At 44.2% G+C, this 21955-nt stretch overlaps 1 long non-coding RNA gene across 1 annotated transcript in view; it reads right to left on the minus strand.

The window, feature by feature from the left end:
• LOC129702369 (uncharacterized) overlaps positions 1-10485 on the minus strand; it is a 58318-nt gene extending 47833 nt beyond the window's left edge. Inside the window, exon 1 of the long non-coding RNA XR_008724370.1 lies at positions 10372-10485. This is a non-coding gene — a long non-coding RNA (uncharacterized LOC129702369). The remainder of the gene's footprint in view (positions 1-10371) is intronic.
• Between the last annotated feature and the right edge of the window lie 11470 nt (positions 10486-21955).

Below are 21955 nucleotides of genomic sequence, written 5' to 3' on the forward strand. Positions count from 1 at the left end.
GGCGAGGCAAGGACTGCTGGTAGCGCCACCTAGGTTGGGCAAAGGTCATGCACCGCATTTCACACAGGATGATCAACATTGATGGAAGAAGAGTCAGTGGGAATCGCACAGAAGCCACTGTTCCATAAATGGAGACCAAATCAAGACAGAGTGTTGGCAACTTTCAAGATGAGTTTTGGCAGGTTGTGAGGAACAGATCACAACCCAAGCCTTTCCATCTGGAATGATATGAAAGGCCAAATGGAGTGGAATTTATATTAAAATGAAATAAAAACATATATATAAATGATTTCTGAATAACATGAGGAAGGCAACTAAAGCCATTGTCTAGATGTTAGGGAGATTTCGTAATAATGTTGAGTATATTACTCATGTTCAGCATTGAGTATAAGAATCATGTTTTGTTTAGTTTAGTTTAGTTTAGTTTAGTTTAGTTTAGTTTAGTTTAGTTTAGTTTAGTTTAGTTTAGTTTAGTTTAGAGATACAGTGCAGAAACTGGCCCTTCGGTCCACCGAGTCCGCACTGATCCTCACACACTAACACTATCCTACACACACTAGGGACAATTTTACATTTAACCTACAAACATGTTTGTCTTTGGAGTTTGGGAGGAAACCGACGATCTTGGAGAAAACCCACACAGGTCACGGGGGCAAGGTACAAACTCCATTCAGACAAGCACTCATAGTTAGGATTGAACCCGGGTCTCTGGCACTGTAAGGCAGCAGCTCTACCGCTGCACCACTGAGCCATCCTTTAGGCTTAGGTTCAGGTTTATTATTGTCACATGCTCCGAGGTACATTGAAAAACTTTATTTTGCATGTTATCCATTCAAACCAGTTAATACCGCACATAAATACAATCTATCCGACCTCAAGTACAATATGTCTAGATTTGCAGGTAGAATAGAGATTTAAAAGAGTAGGGCGATTGTATTGGATGATAGTTGAACCTTCTCTGGGACCAGCACGGAACATGTTAGACTTGGGTATTAACCAGGGGCAACTGGGTGTCCTCAGCATATTCATCGCATGACAATTCCGAGAGAACTGTCACGCAGGCAGCATCTTTCACTCTCTGCATGTCACGTTAGGACTCTGGTTGCTCAACACTTTAACTCCCCCTCCCATTCCCACACTGATCTTTCTGTCCTGGGCCTCCTCCATTGACAGAGTGAGGCCCAGCGCAAATTGGAGGAACAGCACCTCATATATCACGTGAACAGCTTACACCCCAGCGGTATGAACATTGACTTCTCTAACTTCAAGTAACCCTTGCTTTCCCTCTCTCTCCATCATCCTCCCCATTCCCAGTCCCCGGACCAGTCTTACTGTCTCCGACTACATTTTATCTCTGTTTGCTTTGTTGTTACATTCTCTCAACTAACAATTATCTAAGGCAGACACAAAATGCTGGAGTAAATCAGCGGGACAGGCAGCATCTCTGGAGAGAAGGAATGGGTGACATTTCGGGTCAAGACCCTTCTTCAGACAGATGTCAGTGGAGGGGGCGGGACAAAGATAGAATGTAGCCGGAAACAGTAAGACTAGTGGGAGAACTGGGAAGAGAGAGGAACAATGATCTATTCTACATTTTCCTTGATCTCCATTCTCTTTGTCTTGTTTTCACACCTTACACCCGAAATGTCACCCATTCCTTTTCTCCAGAGATGCTACCTGTCCAGCTGAGTTACTCCAGCATTTTGGGTCTAAAACTGCTTTATTAAACATTGGTTAGGCTGTGATTGGAGTAAGGTTTGCAGTTTGCAGTGGAGGTTTTGGAGAGCCGGCAGTAGATGTTTTCCAAGTGTTGCCTGGATTTGAGTAAACCAGCTAATAGGTGAGGTTGGCCAAACTTGGATTGCTTTCTCTGGAGTGCTGGCGGATGAGGGGAGACCTGATAGAAGTTTATAAAATTATAAGGGGCATAGGTAGAGTGGACAGTCAGAATCTTTTTCCATGAGTAGAAATGTTTTAAGGTGAGAAGGGGAAAATTTTAAAGCTATGTAAAGGAAAGTCTTTACACAAGCACACTTCTGGGGGTAGACATGGTAACGGCATTTTAGCAGTTTTTAGTTCCTTGCAGATAAACCTGGAGGGAATGGAAGGATATGGATATGGATCTTGTGCAGGCAGAAGGGATTTGGCATCATATTTGGCACAGTTATCAAGGGCCGAAGGGCCTGTTCCTTTGTTATACAGTTCTAAGTACTCAGTTCATTTTTTTGATAAATTCAATTGAGTAATTATAATTTTCTGTGTGCCTTTCCAACATTTTAGATCCATTACTTGATGTACAATTGAGAAAACTGGTTAATCTTCCAAATTGGAGAACACTGCCGTGTTTTGTCATGAATTGATTAAAGTGGTTGCTCTTTAGTCTGGTTCCAACATAGTGAAGATCTATTGTTTGCCTCTCTGGAAAGTAACAATAATTCTAATCTATCATCTGCTCTTTAACCAGGGATCAGTTGTGTGCTGTGCATCCAAAAGCTGTCAGTGATTTGGAATGAGTGTTCACTTACAGCAATTTAACTGATCATTTTATTTCCAACAGATATTTTCTTTCTTGCAAAACACTCATTGAATTTATTGCTTGTTTTCAATATTTCCTTTGCCAACTGGTGCTCGGATTTAAACATGCAAAGGGACTGGTGGAGCTGGGATTGGAGTCTTTCAAGCAGAAGTGGCCATGGAGCAAGTGGTCAGAATACAGGGAGAATACAACCATGATCACATTGAATGGCAGTGCTGGATCGAAAGGCCGAATGGCCTACTCCTGCACCTATTGTCTATTGCCTATTGTCTATAAAACTGATCCACATGCGTGAGCCATTGTCAAAGTCAATTATTTACCGAGGGCAACTATAAAGATTGCATTGCCTGTCATGAGGAAGGACAAAGATTCAGTATGAACTGAATACATATCCTGTTGTGCTGCTGCAAGTAAGAACATCATTGTTCTACCTGGGACATGTGACAATAAAACACTCTCGACTCTTGACTCTTAGATAAAGTTGATGAACAATATTGACACAGCGACTGAGGGGAATTACAGCACTTTTACAGAACTATCATGGGTACATGAGGCAGAGTGCCTTCTCCTGCACCCTGATATCCTATCAACACTTGGTCATGAGCTATCTTTGCATAAAATGTTGTAATCTATCTAATCTACCTTATTATCTACTATCTACTTCATTGGGACCCTCAGACTATATTTAATCAGACTTTTCTGAACTTTATCTTGCACTAAATGTTAGTCCCTTAATCATGTATCTATACAGTGCACATGGCTCGACTGTAATCATGTATTATCTTTCTGCAGACTGGTTAGCACGCAACAAAACCTTTTCACTGTGACCTCAGTTCACGTGACAATGAACTGAACTCCACTAAACTAAACTGATTATTTGTATCAGTTAACGGTGAGAAGAGCCCCAGACGTGTGTTTTCTTTACATCTCTGTGGGCGGAGGGGGCCAGCATTGAAACCACCATGGCTGCACAGTTCAGTGATGTCATGCAACCCAGCAATCAATGGGATTAAATTTAAACTATAATTGAGGAGGCACCAAATAAAATATTCATAAAACACATCTGTGCTTTTTTTCACTTTGGCACAACAACGTGGTACCTGGGTCGATTGCCAAGACCCAATGTTACTAACATTACAGCCTAAAATGCTGTTGGAGTGCCAAAGCTGGCCTGTGATACTGATCCAAGGATGGAAAACTTAGAAAGTAGCCAGATTGCCCACTCCTTTCTGTTGTTTGGTGAGCTCTGCTGTGTGATGCAAACATGTGGACTTTTGATAAGTACAGGACTGGATTTGACTGAAACATCCCTTAGTCCCTCCCATCCAAAACATGGTTAAATAACCCGCCAATAAAATGAAATATAAAGTCCATTCTCACACACTGAAAACCACTGTCAGTCTGTGCCTTCAAGCATATAGAAAAATATGGGTGACAAAACAGGGTGACAATTGCCTTGGAAATTAGGAGCCTGGCTGGGGCAGAGAGAAAGGGAATTAAGGGGCTGTCCCACTTGGGCAACCTAATTGGTAAGTTTAGAAGAGTTTAGGAGAGTTTGAAAAAATGTCATGTTGAAGACCTCCTTCGACTATGTGGAAGATCTCTTTCGACCTATTTTGACTATGTTGAAGACTTGCTTCGACTAGTTTCGACTAGCTACGACTAACTTCGAGAAAATTGGACACCGAATAGTGGAGAGTGAAGACGACCTCCTTCGATCTCCTTCGATCTCCCTTCGGCTATGATGAAGACTATCTACGACTACCTTCGACTTCCTTTGATAACCTTCGACTACCCTCGATTATCTACGACTAGCATACCGACCTACTACGACATTTTTAAGAGAGAGTTAGATAGAACTTTAGGGGCTGGTAGAATCAAGGGCTATTGGGAGAAGGCAGGCACGGGTTATTGATTGGGGACGATCAGCCATGATCACAATGAATGGTGGTGCTGGCACAAAGGGCCGAATGGCCTCCTCCTGCACCTATTTTCCATGTTTCTATGACCTACTACAACTAAACCTACGAGTAAAAAAAGTATCGATTTTTTCCACGGCAACCTTTTTTTACTCGCGGGCATTTTTCAACATGTTGAAAAATACGCCGCAACCTAGCTGAGGCCTTGAGTACGCGGAGACCACTTTCGAGCATGAAGGAGAGTTACAAAGACCTTGTGTCAACCATGCTGCGAGTATGAGTCGAGGGCAAACTCGCCAGAACTCGTGGATTAGGTCGCCCAAGTGGGACAGCCCCTTTAGGGAGAACCTGTTCGCAATTCCACAAAGGCGTTTTAAATGTTTCAACTTTCACCATGCAGAATTTACATTTTCATTTTTAATTTCAGATTTCAATATGTGGCTTTCAAAATATGCTCATGGCATGTGGTGTGAGGGTGACCTAATAAATGTTAATACATGCATTATATAATATGTTTCTAAGCCTTCGGAATAGTGCACATTCTTCTTATTACCAGCTTCAATTTAGTTGCACTTTGTAGAGATCAGAAATGCATGCATGTCAAGTGAACTCTTTTATACAGAAAAACATCAATATCTGATTTTGTCCAGCAAACTGAAAAATGTCTAAGCTAAACCGAAAATATTTAAAAAGTGAAAAATATAAGCTCCAGGGATGGACAATTAATTGCTGGCCTTATTAACCTGTTCACTGCCAACGTTTTTTCACTATTGGCCATGACCTGAGAGAAAAACATTTTTCACACAGAGAGTGGTGAATCTGTGGAATTCTCTGCCACAGAAGGTAGGTGAGGCCAGTTCATTGGCTATATTTAAGAGGGAGTTAGATGTGGCCCTTGTGGCTAAAGAGATCAGGGGGTACAGGATACTGAGTTGGATGATCCGCCATGATCATATTGAATGGCGGTGCAGGCTCGAAGGGCCTAATTTCTATGTTTCTATGTTTCTATGATACTCAGGGATGGCACTGAACAGGTTAATAGCATTCACACATCCAAAGAATGGTGAAATAAATAATGCTAACTATCAGGGAAACTATCATAGAAACATATATAGAAACATGGAAAATAGGTGCAGAATGAGGCCATTCGGAATAGTGCACTTTTCTGAAATCAAGCCAGCATTTTCATTGTGATCATGGCTGATCGTCCCCTATCAATAACCCGTGTCTGCCTTCTCCCCATATCCCTTGACTCCACTAGCCCCTAGAGCTCTATCTAACTCTCACTTAAATCCATCCAATGAATTGGCCTCCACTGCCCTCTGTGGCAGGGAATTCCATAAATTCACAATTCTCTGGGTGAAAAAGTGAACTTTTGTAACTCAGTCTTGAATGACCTCCCCTTTATTCGAAGACTGTGGCCCCTGGTTCTGGACTCGCCCAACATTGGGAACATTTTTCCTGCATCTAGCTTGTCCAGTCCTTTTATAATTTTATATGTTTCTATAAGATCCCCCTCATCCTTCTAAACTCCAGTGAATATAAGCCTAGTCTTGTCAATCTTTCCTCATATGACAGTCCCTGTCATCCCAAGGATCAATCTCGTGAACCTACGCTGCACTGCCTCAATCACAAGGATGTCCTTCCTCAAATTAGGAGACCAAAACTGTACACAATACTCCAGATGTGGTCTCAACAGAGCATCAGAGAATAAAGTGGATGGGAAAGTTTCAACAAAAGCTTCACAAGACTAAGGGAAAACTTCTTTATGTAGAGAAAAATGAGAATATGGAACTTACTGCAAAATGCACCATTCAAGTAAGACGCCATATATTGGGGGTCTCGACCCGAAACGTCACCTATTCCTTTTCTCCAGAGATGCTCTCTGACATGCTGAGTTACTCCAGATTTTTGTCTATCTTCAGCTTATCCAGCAACTGCAGTTCCTTCCTACATACATCCTATTTCATATTTGGCCGAGGGTTTTAAATGACAGTAAACCCTTTACTTTCAAACATTTAACTTTTGCAGCGTCATAAATATTCAGTTAACCCCTCAATGGATCATCAAATATGGTAATTAACCTAATGCCACCCTGAGAAATGGTCACTGCCTTGGTTTTGAATGAGGAAGCTGGAGGCTGCCCTGATTATCATCTAGGGAGCTGAACTCTCTCCCAATGTCAGACCAAGGACTCCATCAAGTTTGTCCAGAACATAGCAGGTGAACTTTTGTAACTTTGTCAGTAACAAAACATGGCGACACTTGTGTACTGCCTAGGTGAGGTCTGCTATATGGTTTTACCGGGTTATATGCAAAACAAAGCATTCCACTGTGTACGTAGGTACGTACATGTGACAATTAAGTAGCATTGAATCATTGAATCATAGAAAATGAAACTTCCTGGAGTTCTTGTAAGACAAGGTAGGTTCTCCAAAAGCTCTGCAGGGGGGCAAACATATACTCTGTGCCATCAGAGTAGCATTGGCGAAACTCTATATGTTTGTCCTGCATGTTTGGCTGGTGCAGAACTTTGGTAGCCTGACTTTCAGTTGAATGGAATAGGAGAGTGCATGTTCTCTGAAGGACTTTCTGATGACATCTTGATTTAATGTTTCTCCTTTAGCGGAGAACATGAAACAACAGGATCACATTCCCAGCACCTAGTTGAAGGGAAACCTGGGAGCAAGGTTTGTACCTGCTTTGTGAATAATGCAAATATTGACTAGGTAATCCCAAAACTGGAAATTACAAACTTTACAAAAGAGGACAATAACATCTTACTTTTTATTCTAAACTTCAAGATAATGCAGATTGTTAACAAACTGTTTCAGATTTTATTTAATTGAAATAGCAATTTTATTGCTTTGGTAAGAAATTCTGGATAAAGTGATTGTGTGAGCCCCTGCCAAGCCAATTGGCCAGCTTCTGCCTTAAATTATCCTAACATTAAAACAGTGACTGCATTTCAAAAGGACTTCATTGGTTGTAAAGTACTTGGGGCTATCCTGAAATCGTGAAAGTGCCAAGTTAAGTGCAACTTCTTTCCATGTAGACAGAAATGCAAGTATTTTCAATGTAAGTCATAATGTTACCAGGATTCTTGCAGCACTAATCTGCCAAAGCCATGTATCTTTCCATAAGCAAATGCAATGTGTAGTCAATGCAACAACTTCTGCCATCACCCTAGTGTGCAGTATTTCACACATGAAGATATCCTTCTTTAAATTCATTCACATTTTTTCAATCTCATCCAACATTTTAGCTAATGCATCCCAATGTATCTCTCTGTAACAGTCGATCATTTTAAAGATATTTGAGACACTTCCTAAAAATGGATATTTTAGCACCATCTGCTGGTATTAACGAAACAGCTTCTGTAAAATGTAAGGTCATCACACCTTTCTGAGATTACGTGTCCTCATTTCTGTGTGCCAGGTTAATTATCTGCCTTTTCACCGGGTTCAATATGTCACAAGCTGCATACTTCATTTAACAGACTAGTTAAAAAAATGTAACCAGTGAAAAAAAATGCAAGGTCCCTGAGTTCCTCCATCTGTTCTAATCCACACGGCAGCAACAGCATCAGAGTTTATGTAAGGTCAGGTTTTTCCTGGTACGGAATCTAGTTGTAAATTAGAGGCTGTGCTACAGGGCTTCACATTGGTTTAGAAAGCTGCATTCCTTCTAAAGATTGGACTACTCTGCTAGGAGAACCAGCATGTGTAATGTGGTATTTTACTTCAACTCTCTTCAACGTATATGCTATTTGCAGTTTGACTTCATTCCTCTTTTTAATGCAATCAACACTAAACATTGCTGCCTCTAATTTTATATGTATGGTTCTTGGTCAATGATGAGGCCCAAGGCCCAAGAAAGGTGAAAGTGAGAGAGAGAGAGAGAGAGAGAGAGAGAGAGAGAGAGAGAGAGAGAGAGAGAGAGAGAGAGAGAGAGAGAGAGAGAGAGAGAGAGAGAGAGAGAGAGAGAGAGAGAGAGAGAGAGAGAGAGAGAGAGAGAGAGAGAGAGAGAGAGAGAGAGAGAGAGAGAGAGAGAGAGAGAGAGAGAGAGAGAGAGAGAGAGAGAGAGAGAGAGAGAGAGAGAGAGAGAGAGAGAGAGAGAGAGAGAGAGAGAGAGAGAGAGTGTGTGAATTTAGGGTTAAACTGCATGTAGCTAGCTGGAGGAAGACAAGTCCAAGGCAGGTACGAAATTCCGCAGTATTTTGCTTTTGGGAAAGAATACCGCTTTGATTTGAAGCAGAACATTAAGTATAAGTTTAATCACAGAAAGGAAAAGCATACACGGCAGTTTAGAAAACATACCCGCATTTTATAAAATCTTAAAAACCTCTCCAGAAATCCTTTGGTTAAAGTAACCTTGTCGAATGCTATTGTGATTACAAGTTTTCTGGAATTCCTTTTATCCGTGATGGACCGATGCCTTACAGTTCCCAAGCCAAGTCAGAGCTCTTTTATAACACTGTATTATATAAAGGAATGAATTACAATCTGTCAATTTGCAGAAGGCAATAAAAGGTGTCCTACACTTGTGCCATCTTTGTTAGTAAAGGGTAAGTTACATAACACACTGTGCTACGATTTCACATTCCTAATCTGCCTCTGTCTTTATGCAATTTGTATCAGGCACGGTTATTCACAACAACACCTTTCATGTCCAAATCCAACAACTATTCCTAGTTATCACTTTGGTTACACGTAATGCGGCACTATATTCTTGCTTTATCATAATCAACAAAGCAACAAGTCCAAGTGTGCATGTTCAGCTCACAATGTATTCCACTTTATGCAACCGTGGCGTAGAGATTGCTTACAACTTTAGTGGTGAAATCAAGGCATCTGAGCACGTTATTGTGAATGAAAGTGTTGGGTGATGCAGTTGTGGGTGAGAGGGAGAGGTGGATGCAGGACTGATGCTAAGGGGGCAGTGGCCTGCTGTTAGTTGAGGTGAGAGATCTACAAGGGGCTTTATTTCCCTGTGACCTTATTACTGCAACACATACAAGGGTAGACACGACATGCTGGATTAACTCAGCGGGACAGGCAGCATCTCTGGATAGAAGGAATGGCTGACGTTTTGGGTTGAGACACTTCTTGAGACTGTTCCGAAACACATCCAAGGGTCTGCCCTCAGTTCCAAACTTGAAAAAGAGGGCATTTAGATTTTTTTGGGATCCGGAAGGTATGTTTGGCTTACCTGTTATTGCCATTATTAAAAGGTTTGGCACACAAAGGCTTGAGAGGAAACTATGTCTCAACAAGCATTAAATGTCACTTCACCTTGCAGTAGATTCACTCAGCACAGTGTCAGATGCCTTCTTGCAGGAAGTTTTATCACATGGTTTTGCTGTATTTTTTGGCATCGTCAGACCATTCTGAGTGAAAGTGACTGCTTTGTATCCTGCCTTATCTCCATAACATCCTCCGTGCCTTAGCTGAATGAAACCCTCATTCATGCCTTTGTTATCTCTGGGCTTGGCAGTTCCAAAGCACCTTTGGCCAGCTTCCCTCATTCCACTTTCTGCAAATTGAGGTCATTCAGAACTGCACAGGTCCCATTCAACATTACTCCTGTACTTGTTGACTTGCTGATTAAGTACTTTCTTTTACTTTAAAGTTCTCTGCCCTGTTTTCTGTCTGTTCTATGTCACACCTGTTCACATCTCTGCAACCTGTTCAAGCCCTATATCTCTCTCAGACGTTTCCGCTCTTCCAGTTATGACCTCGTTGCCCGATGAATTTACCATTGGTTCTTAATTTCCTCCGCTGCCAGAAGAGCAGCTTTCGACCTACCTCAGGCTGCCCAGGCAATTGAGCTCAGATCAAAGCACTATCCTGGGTTCTAGTACGGGTGGATCTACTTGCGTTCAATGGCTGGAGGTTAATCTTGATTGCAACTCACCGATAAGAAGATACTCCAAATAAGAGGAATGCAGTGAACATATTCCAGCAACCTTTCACCAGCAAGCAAGTCAAGAATCTCATGTGTGAGACAAGTTGAGACTTGTCTTTGGGCTGAACATGATCCAAACTCATCAGATTTTAACATCATCCTATAGTTACACGCTGCTGCTTTTCAAACAATAAACAGGAACATTTACATTGAGACAAAGCTAAAAGCATGTCTCTACTCTAAGAGGATATTTTGCAGCTTAGTGCAACAGCAGGTTTTCCCACAGGTGGTTTTACTGCAGCTGCTAAGTTGAAAGGAACATTGTGAACAATGGGAGGGCATGGGGATGGAGCGGAAGAGAAGGAAGAGCTGGCATTTGTTTCTTCTGTTTTGAATGATAGGAAAGATGTATATAGATCAGAGCAGTTGATTAATTGATGAAAGATGCAACTTTGAAACAGGTACTTTGGCCCAGCGAGTCCACGCCAACCACACTAATTCCTTGTTATCCCACTTTCACATTTACACACTTGGGGTAATCGACATAGGCAATGCCAGCGCTGCCAACTCTCACGCATTGAGCGTGAGACTCACGCATTTCACGCAATTCTCACGCTCTCACACTGATCACAGAATTTGACGTCTTCAGTGCTGCCGACAAGGTCATAGCTTGTCGTATCTTGCCGCGGGTGGACGTAAATTGACTTTGGTTGTCGTAGGTTGTCGTCTGTGTGGTCATGGGTTGTGGTAGGTGTGGTCGTAGGTCGCGAGGAATTGTGTCGTCGGTCGACATAGCTTATCGTAGCTTGACGTCGACTAGGGGGTAGCTCGTCATAGACATTGTCATAGGGTGGGTCGAGGTTTCTCACTCTCAATTCTCACCCAGTGTTGGCAGCCCTGCGATGGAAGTCAGTGGGAAGAAAATGGAGCACCCGGTGGAAACCCAGGCAGGCACAGGGAGAACGTGTAAACTCCACAAAGACAGCACCAAGGTCAGGATTGAACTTGTGCGTCTGGTGCTATGAAGCAGCAGATCTGCCAACTGCGCCACTTGTAGAAGACGGCATAATGAGAGTATGCCAGAGAGGTATGAGTGGAAGGAAGCCTAACAGTTTGGCAATTACCCATCAGAATGCACAGCTTCCCACACTGGGTGGAACTGTGAACCTGACACTGAACCTACATCTCTGATTCACTGGCATTCTCCAAGCAGTACACATACGTTCCTACCGTTCCTGGCGGTGACTATTATTCCCAGATTAGGTTCTCTCTCTCACACCAGAGCCTTGCCTTTCCTAATTCCCACCATGAAGGGACTCTTGCCTTACTCAATTAAATAAATAATGACCATCAGTGCACAGAAGTGAATATTCCTCTTGTCACCACATTCCCTCTTAAAACCTGCATTTCTATTTATAGGAAAGGATTAAGTTTCCTTTAGATTCCAAGTGCTCTTGGCATCTCCAGTCATTTTGTCTTATTTAAGCAGTGGTGCTGCCCTTTAACAAATGTTCTACTCTCGACAGAGCATGCCGCACTGATGTAACAATGTTCCCTGAAAAGGCGAGCAAATACATGAAGTATATACAAATTCATCATGGGTGCTCTCCATTCATTCAATGTGAAGTACCCAGGATTATCTTGATCTGGCAGAATAAGCCTTCTCATCTCAGCAGGTTGCTTTAGTTTGGTTTAATTTAGAGATATAACATGGAAACAACCCCTTAAGCCCACAAACGCCACTCGATCCATCCATCAAACTGTTCACACCAGTTCGATGTTATCCCACATTCGCATCCACTCCCAACACACTCAGGGCAATTTATAAACACAGAGGCCAATTAATCGACAAACCCGCCCATCTTGAATTAATACTTTATTGTCACATGTGAGAACTCCCGGTGAAATTCTTTGCATGCAAATAGTCGCCCATAAAGGGAGCCTGCAAAGTTACAAAGTAACCCCGCATCAGGTCCCCCTTTGTTCTTTGGCAGGTTGGAGGAAACTGGAGCACCCAGAGGAAGCCAACGCAGTCACAGGGAGAACGTGCAAACTCTACACTCACAGCACCCGAGGACAGGTGTGGGAAAGGGCCTGAACCACTTACGTGTCCTTGGCACGCAATTTACGCGACCTCATTGTCGCGTGGAGTCGAGACGGTCCCGCGAAGGTCGGGCACGATTCCATGCGTACGCACAGCCATCTGGAGCGTGTGACGTCATTTGAAGATGGACACAAAGCTGGAGTAACTCAGCGGGACCGGCAGCATCTCTGGAGAGAAGGAATGGGTAACGTTTCGTGTCGAGACTCTTCTTCTGTCTGAAAATAAGGATCTTGACCTGAAACGTCACTCATTCCTTCTCTCCAGAGATGCTGCCGGTCCCGCTAAGTTACTCCTGCATTTTGTGTCTATCTTCAATTTTCTTGGCCCCACTCTGGGAGTAGAAGTGGGAGCGGATCCGGACCGCAACGGCCGTGAGCCCCAGGCTGAGTTCGGCGATCGTTTACCTGCTTCTGCTGCTGTTGAATGTGAGGCGTTGCGTCGCGCCAGGGTCTTGGGACTGTCCCACTTTGGCCGTCAGTTCCACGACAAGCCGTTGGCGCACGAAGATTTAGTTCACTGCAAGAATTTCGGAGCCCCGCGCGATGTCGGGACCGGCCCCGCCCAACTACATACCCCTCCGTGCTTCTAAGTGGGACCGGCCCCGCGCGGCCATACAATGCCCGTACGCCTCAAGCGACCACGAGGTTCAGTAATTTGCGAGCCAAGGACGCGTAAGTGGGACAGGCCCTGAAGGAACTGCTGATGCTGGTTTAAACCGAAGATAGACACAAAATCCTGGAGTGACTCAGTGGGACAGGCAGCATCTCTGGAGAGAAGGAATGGGTGAAGAAGGGATCTCAATCCGAAACGTAACCCATTCCTTCTCTCGAGAGATGCTGCCTGTCCCGCTGAGTTACTCCAGCATTTTGTGTCTAAATGCTATCTGTCCTGCTACATTACTCCAGGATTTTGTGTCTTGCACCCGAGGACAGGATCAAACCCAGGTCTTTGGCACTGTGAGGCAACAGTTCGAGCAGTTCCGCCACTGTGCCGCCCATTTTGGCTTTAACCCAGCCACTATTTTGGCTTTAACCCAGGCTTTGGAAATGTGAATTTGGTGTTAATCCTCCTATCCCACTCTGCCCGAGGCAGGAATATGAAGAAGATATTTATATTGTTGACGTCCGTTCTGTAGCTATGAATCTGTTCCACAGAAGCTGATTCTTTGTGCTGAAAGATATCAAAGAATTGCATTAGTGTAGTTCAAAACACTCAAATGTTAGAGCCTGTCGTAGCAGGCTCACCTTGCTCTTTCATAAAAATATTCTTCCTGGAAGAGATATGTCTTTTCGTCATAGTTATTGCAAAATGCATCCTGAACAATGGAATGCCCTAAAAAAGATCTGATCATCGACAAAGGAAGTCCAGAGGCTAAATTTGACAAAGCTCAAAAATGAATGTTAGCATTGTGAAGTGGGTTTAATCCAAGTCCATCGACTTCAATGGAAACAGCTGCCCAGCCAGCATTAACATTTCCCTATATTGGTCAGAAACAGCAATTTGAGACCATTGTAAGGAGTGGCTAGTGTCAGCTAAAGCTAACCTGCACCTTATACATCAGCGAGACCAAACGTATACTGGGCAATCATTTTGCTGAACACCTTTGCTCAGTATGCCTGGGCCTACCTGATCTCCCCAGTTGTCAAACACTTTAATCCCCTGGTTACACAGAAAACCTGAAACTCAGCGGGTGCAGCCATCTATGGAGCGAAGGAAATTCAACGTTTCTTTCCGAAATTCCCACACTGATCCTCTGTATCCTGGTAGCCTCCTCCATTGTCAGCAATGAGGAAGGGGAGACAGCAAGGCAAATTGGAGAAGTCGAACAGACTCCCCAACTCATAGGTGCTTTCCAATTTGGGCAGCTTATGGGGACCCATGACAGAGAGGTTATGATTTTTGAAACTTCAAGTAGCACTTGCATCCCCTCTCTCTCCATCCCTCCTCCACCCAAGTCGTAGTTCTAGCTTCAAAGTCGTCTTGCTTGGGTCCCTGAAAGGAGTTGAGGGGGGAGGCCCCTGCCAGCCGCAAAGGGACAAGTGTTGCACATGAATTCGGGAGGGAAAGTGCCCGGGGAGTACTGCAGATGTTGGTTTAAATCGAAAGACAGACACGTTGGAAATATTGGAGGTAGGGGGACTCGGCCCTTGTTGCGAGTGCGGGGATGGGAGAGGAGCAGTGCAGGCGGGGTATGGAAGAGACCCTGGTGCGAGCCTCATTTATGGTGGAGGGGTGAAAGTTTCGAGTCGAGATTTCCTTCCTGGTTAGACTCATGCCTTGTTTGGGATAGGGGATGGAGTCTTTGTGTGTAATAGCCATGGGAGTCAGTCGGGTTTTTCACCTATCAGCTAACAATGGTAGGGCCTGTCGGAGATTCCAGGTATTTCATGGTTACTGGTTTTGAAGTCAGTGTTGTTGCGGGTGCAGGATTCAGCAGTTGATGTAGCGGAGGTAGATGGGGATCTCGACGTCTACAAATCATAGTCCTATATCTACGCCTTGTATTTGGAGGAAGTTTCGAAGTTATTTCCACTGCTAGGCTCAGTGGCTGGGTACTGGTCTAAAGACCGGAGGGGGTCTCGACCTGACTTGGCCACCTGTAGGGCCTAGAGAATTGAATGCGCCAGAGATGCTGAGGTGTCTTGGACATTTCCAGGGTGATAGGATTTTTTGGAAATGTCTATCTGTCACCTTTTCCACGGAATGACCAGGCGATCTGGATTTACATTCAGGGAACGGGGGTGCAGATGCTCGCTAGTCTCTTCCATATTCTGACCTGGGAAGAACAAGGGCCGGCAAGTCCTCACCTTTGCCATCACATACATAGGTTTGAACATAGAACTGGTTGAACAAGTTAGGGCTTTATTCTTTTGGTGCCTTAGGGCAGCCAGCAGATGGGGTTCAAGGGGGCACTCGTTCCTTGCTAGAGGTTTTTTTAAAATGATGAGAGGGATAGACCAGAGTTGACGTTGGAAAAGCTTTTCCCACTGAGAGTAGTCTCCGAGATTCCTCCAACAGCGAAGGGACATGACGTTTGAGAATCTGCACCCCGGGGGGACTGACTTCTCCCAGTTTAGTCCTTGGGTCTCCTCCCCTTCCTCAACACCTCCAGGGGAACTTCTTTCCCCACCCACCCCCCTCCCTGAGAGTGAAGAAGGGTTTCGGCTGTGCCTATTTGGAATGAGCTTCCAGTGAAGCTTTTCTGTGGTCCAGGCAGGCAGGTTCCCACACTGACCTCTCTATTTTTCCATCATATGAGAAATGCAAATTGGAGGACAGCAACTCATATATATGGCAGCGGGAAAGGAGCATGGCATCCCCTCTCTCTCCATCCCTCCTCCACCCAAGTCGTAGTTCTGGTGCATATGAGGAACTGCAGATGTTGGTTTTAAAGAAGTATATTGGGACTCAGCGGGGAGATCTTATGTGTTGAAGGCACGGACCCTTCTTTAGACTTGGGTCGAGATGGCCTGTTTTCCTAGTGCCTGTTTCCATTATCATTGTTATATTCATTTGGTATCTCTATCATAGTCTATATAGCTCCTCCGCTGACTCAAGTCAGGGTCTCGAGACTCGTCACCTGTACCTTTGCCCAGAGAGTGTTGGCCCCGAGATTTTATGGATGCAAAACTGAAGGAGATATAAATTGTAATTGTGTGATTTACAATTAGTAAGAGAGTGTATTTCATGGCTGTGGAATTGGTAGAGGGGTTCAGGTGTTTGTATCATTGGGGTCTCTTCTGCGGTGACCTGCACAAGAGGGTTGGATTGTATGTGAACAAGAGGGAGACCAATGTCCTGTGGGGAAGATATGACCGTGCTACTCGTGGTTTTAAACTAGATTGGAAGGGGGGAACAAAAAGTCCCAGAACAAAAAAGAGGCAGAAGATAAGTTGTAGTCAAAGAGAACGAGGTTAGTGGATAGGATAAGCTGTTGCACAGCAAAGAGAGAGGAAATACGGCTGGTAGAAATTCTCTTCGGATTGTTTACCTTGTCGTGATGAAGAGGGCTTGCATGGCCCCATGATTCTGAGAGCGATGCCGTCAGAAGGCGGATGATGGCGGTAAGGTCGGATTGTTTACCTTGTCGTGATGAAGAGGCTTGCATGGCCCCATGATTCTGAGAGCGAATGCCGTCAGAACCTACAAGGCGGTAAGGTCGGGGATGCAGGATCCAGGCAAAGAACGATCTAACCTACAAGACCTCAACGGCAGACCAGGCGGACATAGTTATCTTGAACTCAACGGCAGTGAAGGCGGATGAAGGCTGCAACGGATCTATCAGCTCCAATCATCTTGGTTCCCTTGCCATTGGAATTAGTTGATTGATTTGTGAAGGACTGTGTGCTTCTTGGAGTGCAACATCAAGTACACGTTAAACACACACACACGCACAGGCGTCTTCGTTCTGTGAGCTGCAAGGGCAGCAATGGCAAACCAGCGAACTATAAGCCGGTGAGCCTATTGCCGGTGATCGGAAAGTTGCTGGAAGGGATTCCTAAAGGCAGGAACCGCCAACATTTGGATAGGCACAGACTCCTTGGGAATAATCAGCTTGTTTTTGTGCATGGGGAATTTTGTCCCACAAATATGATAGAGCTTTTTGAAGCAGTCAACAAGAGGACTAATGAGGGCAGGTGAGTAGATGTTGTCTATATGGACTTTAGCAGCTCCTTTAACAAAGGCCCTCATGGTAGGCTCGTATGGAAAGTTACAGCATATGGAATCCAAGATGGGCTCATCAATTGGATTCAAATTTAACTTGGAGGAACGAGTCAAAGTCTAATTGTGGAGGGTTGTTTCTGCAATTGGAAGCTTGTGAGCAGTGGAGTACTGTAGGGGTCAGCGCTGAGTATGCTTTTACCTGTCATCTGTACCAACAATTCAATGATGATGGAGTGAACATTGTTAGTAAATATGCCGATTACATCAAAATTAGGGGCCAATTAGACAGTGAGTAAGGATATCTAAGTTTACAACAGGATTAAGATCAGTTGGGAAGGTCGGCCAAGGAATGGCAAATGGGATTTAGCTCTAACAACTGCGAGGTGTTGTGCTTTGGTGTGTCAACCCAGTGTAGTTCGGACACAGTAAATGGTAGAGCCCTGGGGAGTGTTGCAGAACAGAGTGATCTCGGAGTACAGATGCATGGTTCTCTGAACGGGGTGAATCATGTGGAGAGTGTGGTGAAGAAGGCCTTTGGCACATTTGCCATTATTTTTGAATGGCATTGAGTACAATAGATGGGGCATCATGATACAGCTGTATAAGAGTGTGGCTGGTGAGGCCACACTTTGAGTACTGTGTGTAGTTCTGGTCGTCCAGTTATAGGAAGGATGTTTTTAAGTTCAAAAGACTACTGGAGAAATTCACCTGGATGTTGCCTGGGCTTGCGGGCTTGAGTTATAGGGAGTGGTTGGATAGGCTGTGACTTTTTTCTTTAGAGCGGAGGAGGCTGAGGGGTGTCCTTATTGAGATGTTCAAGATCACGAGGGATGTGGAGAAAGTGAATACTTACGATTTTTTTTCCCAGCATAGAGAATTTAAACACTAGTGGACATAGGCTTATCTTGAGAGGGGAGAGATTTAAGAGGGGCCTCAAGGGTTACTTTTCACTCAGGGGGTAGTCTGTATCTTGAGAGCTGCCAAAAGAATTACAACTTTTAAAAGTCAATTGGACATATATGAATAGGAAGGGTTTAGAGGGCTGTATGCCAAATGGGATTAGCCCAGTTGCATGGCCAAGGTGGCCTGAAGGGCCTGTTTGCATGCCAGATAGCTCTATGACTCTCTGAAGCCACTAACAATAAACTATATGCATTTACTCCTAGATCCCCTCTACTACAGCATTTCCAGGGCGTTACCATTCATTATGAAGGTCCTGCCCTGGTTTGACCTCCCAAATTGCAACACCTCACAATTATCTGAATGTTATTCCTCAGCCCACTTGCCCAGTTGATCAAGATCCCGCTGTCATTCTTGAGAACCATCCTCACTGTCTACGATATTGCTTATTTTAAGGTCCTCTGCAAACTTAGAAACCATGCCTTGTACAACCTCATCCAAATTGCTGACAGTGGTCATAAGGTCATAAGTGGTAGGAGCAGAATTAGGACATTCGGCCCATCAAGTCTACTCCACCATACAATCATGGCTTCCTCCTAAAACCATTTTCCTGCCTTCTCCCCATAACCCCTGACACCCGTACTAATCAAGAATCTATCTATCTCTGCCTTAAAAATATCCACTGACTTGGCTCCACAGCCTTCTGAGGCAATTAATTCCACAGATTCATCACCCTCAGACTAAAGAAATTCCACCTCATCTCCTTCTTAAATTGTTCCATTAATTCTGAGGCTATGACCTCTAGTCCTAGACTCTCCCACTATTGGAAGCATGCTCTCCACATCCACTCTATCCAAGCCTTTCACTATTCAGTAAGTTTCAGCGAGGGACCCCTTAATCCTTCTAAACTCCAGCGAGTACAGGCCCAGCACCTTCAAGCATTTATCATATAGATGACAAACCGCAAGTGTCCAACACCAGTAGTCAAGCATGCCCCAAATCATCGTGTTTGACCGCACTGTAGTGTAAAGGCCAAGAGAGAACTTGACAAACTACGATGGAAATACAAGTCTTTCGTTCAGATGTATTCTCATAGAGTCATAATGTACAGCACCGAAACATGCCCTTCAGCCCAGCACGTCCATGCTAACCTTTGTCCCATTGCATTAACCCATTTGCCTGCATTAAGCCCAGATTCCTCTGAGTCATGCCCACTTAAATACCTGTCTAAATGACTAATAACGGTTGTGATGCTGTCTGACATCCACCATTTCTTCTGGCAGCAAGCTCCAGATATAGAAACATAGAAACATAGAAACATAGAAAATAGGTACAGGAGTAGGCCATTCGGCCCTTCGAGCCTGCAGCGCCATTCAATATGATCATGGCTGATCATCCAACTCAGTGTCTTGTACCTGCCTTCTCTCCATACCCCCTGATCCCTTTAGCCACAAGGGTCACGTCTAACTCCCTCTTAAATATAACCAATGAACTACCTTCTGTGGCAGAGAATTCCAGAGATTCACCACTCTCTGTGTGAAAAAAAATGTTTTTCTCATCTCGGTCCTAAAAGATTTCCCCCTTATCCTTAAACTGTGGCCCCTTGTTCTGGACTTCCCCAACATCGGGAACAATCTTCCTGCATCTAGCCTGTCCAACCCCTTAAGAATTTTGTAAGTTTCTATAAGATCCCCCTCAATCTTCTAAATTCTAGCGAGTACAAGCCGAGTCTATCCAGTCTTTCTTCTTATGAAAGTCCTGACATCCCAGGAATCAGTCTGGTGAACCTTCTCTGTACTCCCTCTATGGCAAGAATGTCTTTCCTCAGATTAGGAGACCAAAACTGTACGCAATAATCCAGGTGTGGTCTCACCAAGACCCTGTACAACTGCAGTAGAACCTCCCTGTTTCTATGCTCAAATCCTTTTGCTATGAATGCTAACATACCATTCGCTTTCTTCACTGCCTGCTGCACCTGCATGCCTACCTTCAATGACAGGTGTACCATGACACCCAGGTCTCATTGCATCTCCCCTTTTCTTAATCGGCCACCATTCAGATAATAGTCTACTTTCCTGTTTTTGCCGCCAAAGTGGATAACCTCACATTTATCCACATTATACTGCATCTGCCATGCATTTGCCCACTTTCCCAGCCTATCCAAGTCACCTTGCAGCCTCCTAGCATCCTCCTCACAGCTAACAATGCCCCCCAGCTTTGTGTCATCCGCAAACTCGGAGATGTTGCATTCAATTCCCTCGTCCAAATCATTAATATATATTGTAAATAGCTGGGGTCCCAGCACTGAGCCTTGCGGTACCCCACTAGTCTGTCTGCCATTGTGAAAAGGACCCATTTACTCCTACTCTTTGCTTCTTGACACCCTGCCAGCCAGTTCTCTATCCTCTGCCTTAACATCAAATACTGACTGCCCCACAACACCGTGTGCTTAAAGTTTGTATACTAATCATCTTATGTGGGGCCTTGGTCGAAAGCCTTCTGAATGTCCCAGATTCTATAACACTCCCACTATTGTGGAAGCACTGTCCACTCTATCCAAGCCTTTCTTCCCTTATCCAGGCCCAGCACCTTACTAGTTACATCGCAAGTGTCGAAAAATTCTAAGGTTCGTGTAGACTTTGGCCATGATTTTAACTTTGGAAACCATTATCCCATGTATTCTATAGATCATAATGTCCAAATAACGGATTCAGCCCAGCACGTCCATGCTAACCTTTGTCCATGCATTAGACCCATTTGCCTGCATTAAGTTCATATTCCTCTGCTGCCTACTAAATACCACTTGTTGGATGCTGTCAGACTAATACCCGGTGATGCTGTCTAGCCCCATCCACAATGATGGCACACGGTCCAGATCTTAGAAACATAGACACATAGAAAATAGGTAAGGAGTGCTCGCTGCAGCGCCATCAAATATGATCATCTCTGATCTCCATCTCAGTGTTTACCTGCCTTCTTCTCCTCCATCCCCCCCTGATTCACCAAGCACAATGGTCTCTCTCCCCAAATATACCGAAACTACCTTCTGTTTTCCTTGTTTTCTTTCCAGAGATTCATCCCTCTTGGTGGAAAATGTTTTCCTCATCTCGTCCTAACATCCTCCCTTTCCCCTCGTTTATCGGGAACTGTGCTTTTTCTTTCCCCTCCCCTCTCTCTCAATTTCCCCACCCCTTAAGATTCTTTTTCTCCTTTCTATAAGTTTTTCCCCCTCCCTCTCCCTAAATCCTTCTTTCTTCTATTTTCGACCTCTCAATCTCTCCCTCCCTTTTTAAAAAGTGGGGTTACATTAGCTACACCCCAATCCTCAGGAACTACTCCAGAATTTAAAGAGTTTTTGAAAAATGATCACTAATACATCCACTATTTCTGGGGCTACTTCCTTAAGTACTCTGGGATGCAGCCTAACTGGCCCTGGGGATTTATCGGCCTTTGATCCATTCAATTTACCTAACACCACTTCCCGGCTAACCTGGATTTCACTCAGTTCCTGGATTTCAACCACTTTCTGTGTAGAAAATCTATCCCCTCTGATCCCCTTTAAACCTCCTGCTTCATACCTTATATCTGTTCCTTGCTGTTTTTATTATATCTATCATGGGGAAATGTTTCTGATAATCTCCTGTATTGAAGCTTCTCATAAGTTTGTATGCCTTCATCCGATCATTCCTGAGCCTCCTTCATTTATGGAAAAACCAACCCAGTCTACCAAAACTCTCCCCATAACTAAAGTCCTTCAAACCAGGCTCCATCACAGTGAATCTCCGAAGCTCCCTCTCCAGTGCAACCCCATTCATTCCTATAATGTGCCAACTGGAACCCCACATGTGACTCCCAAGTAACCAACCTCTTGCAAGGTTTCAACGTAACAGATATCTCTAAACCTTGTGATACTCAGAGTTGTGT

This window comes from Leucoraja erinacea, chromosome 12 (genome assembly GCF_028641065.1).
Source record: "Leucoraja erinacea ecotype New England chromosome 12, Leri_hhj_1, whole genome shotgun sequence".
NCBI lineage: Eukaryota > Metazoa > Chordata > Chondrichthyes > Rajiformes > Rajidae > Leucoraja > Leucoraja erinaceus.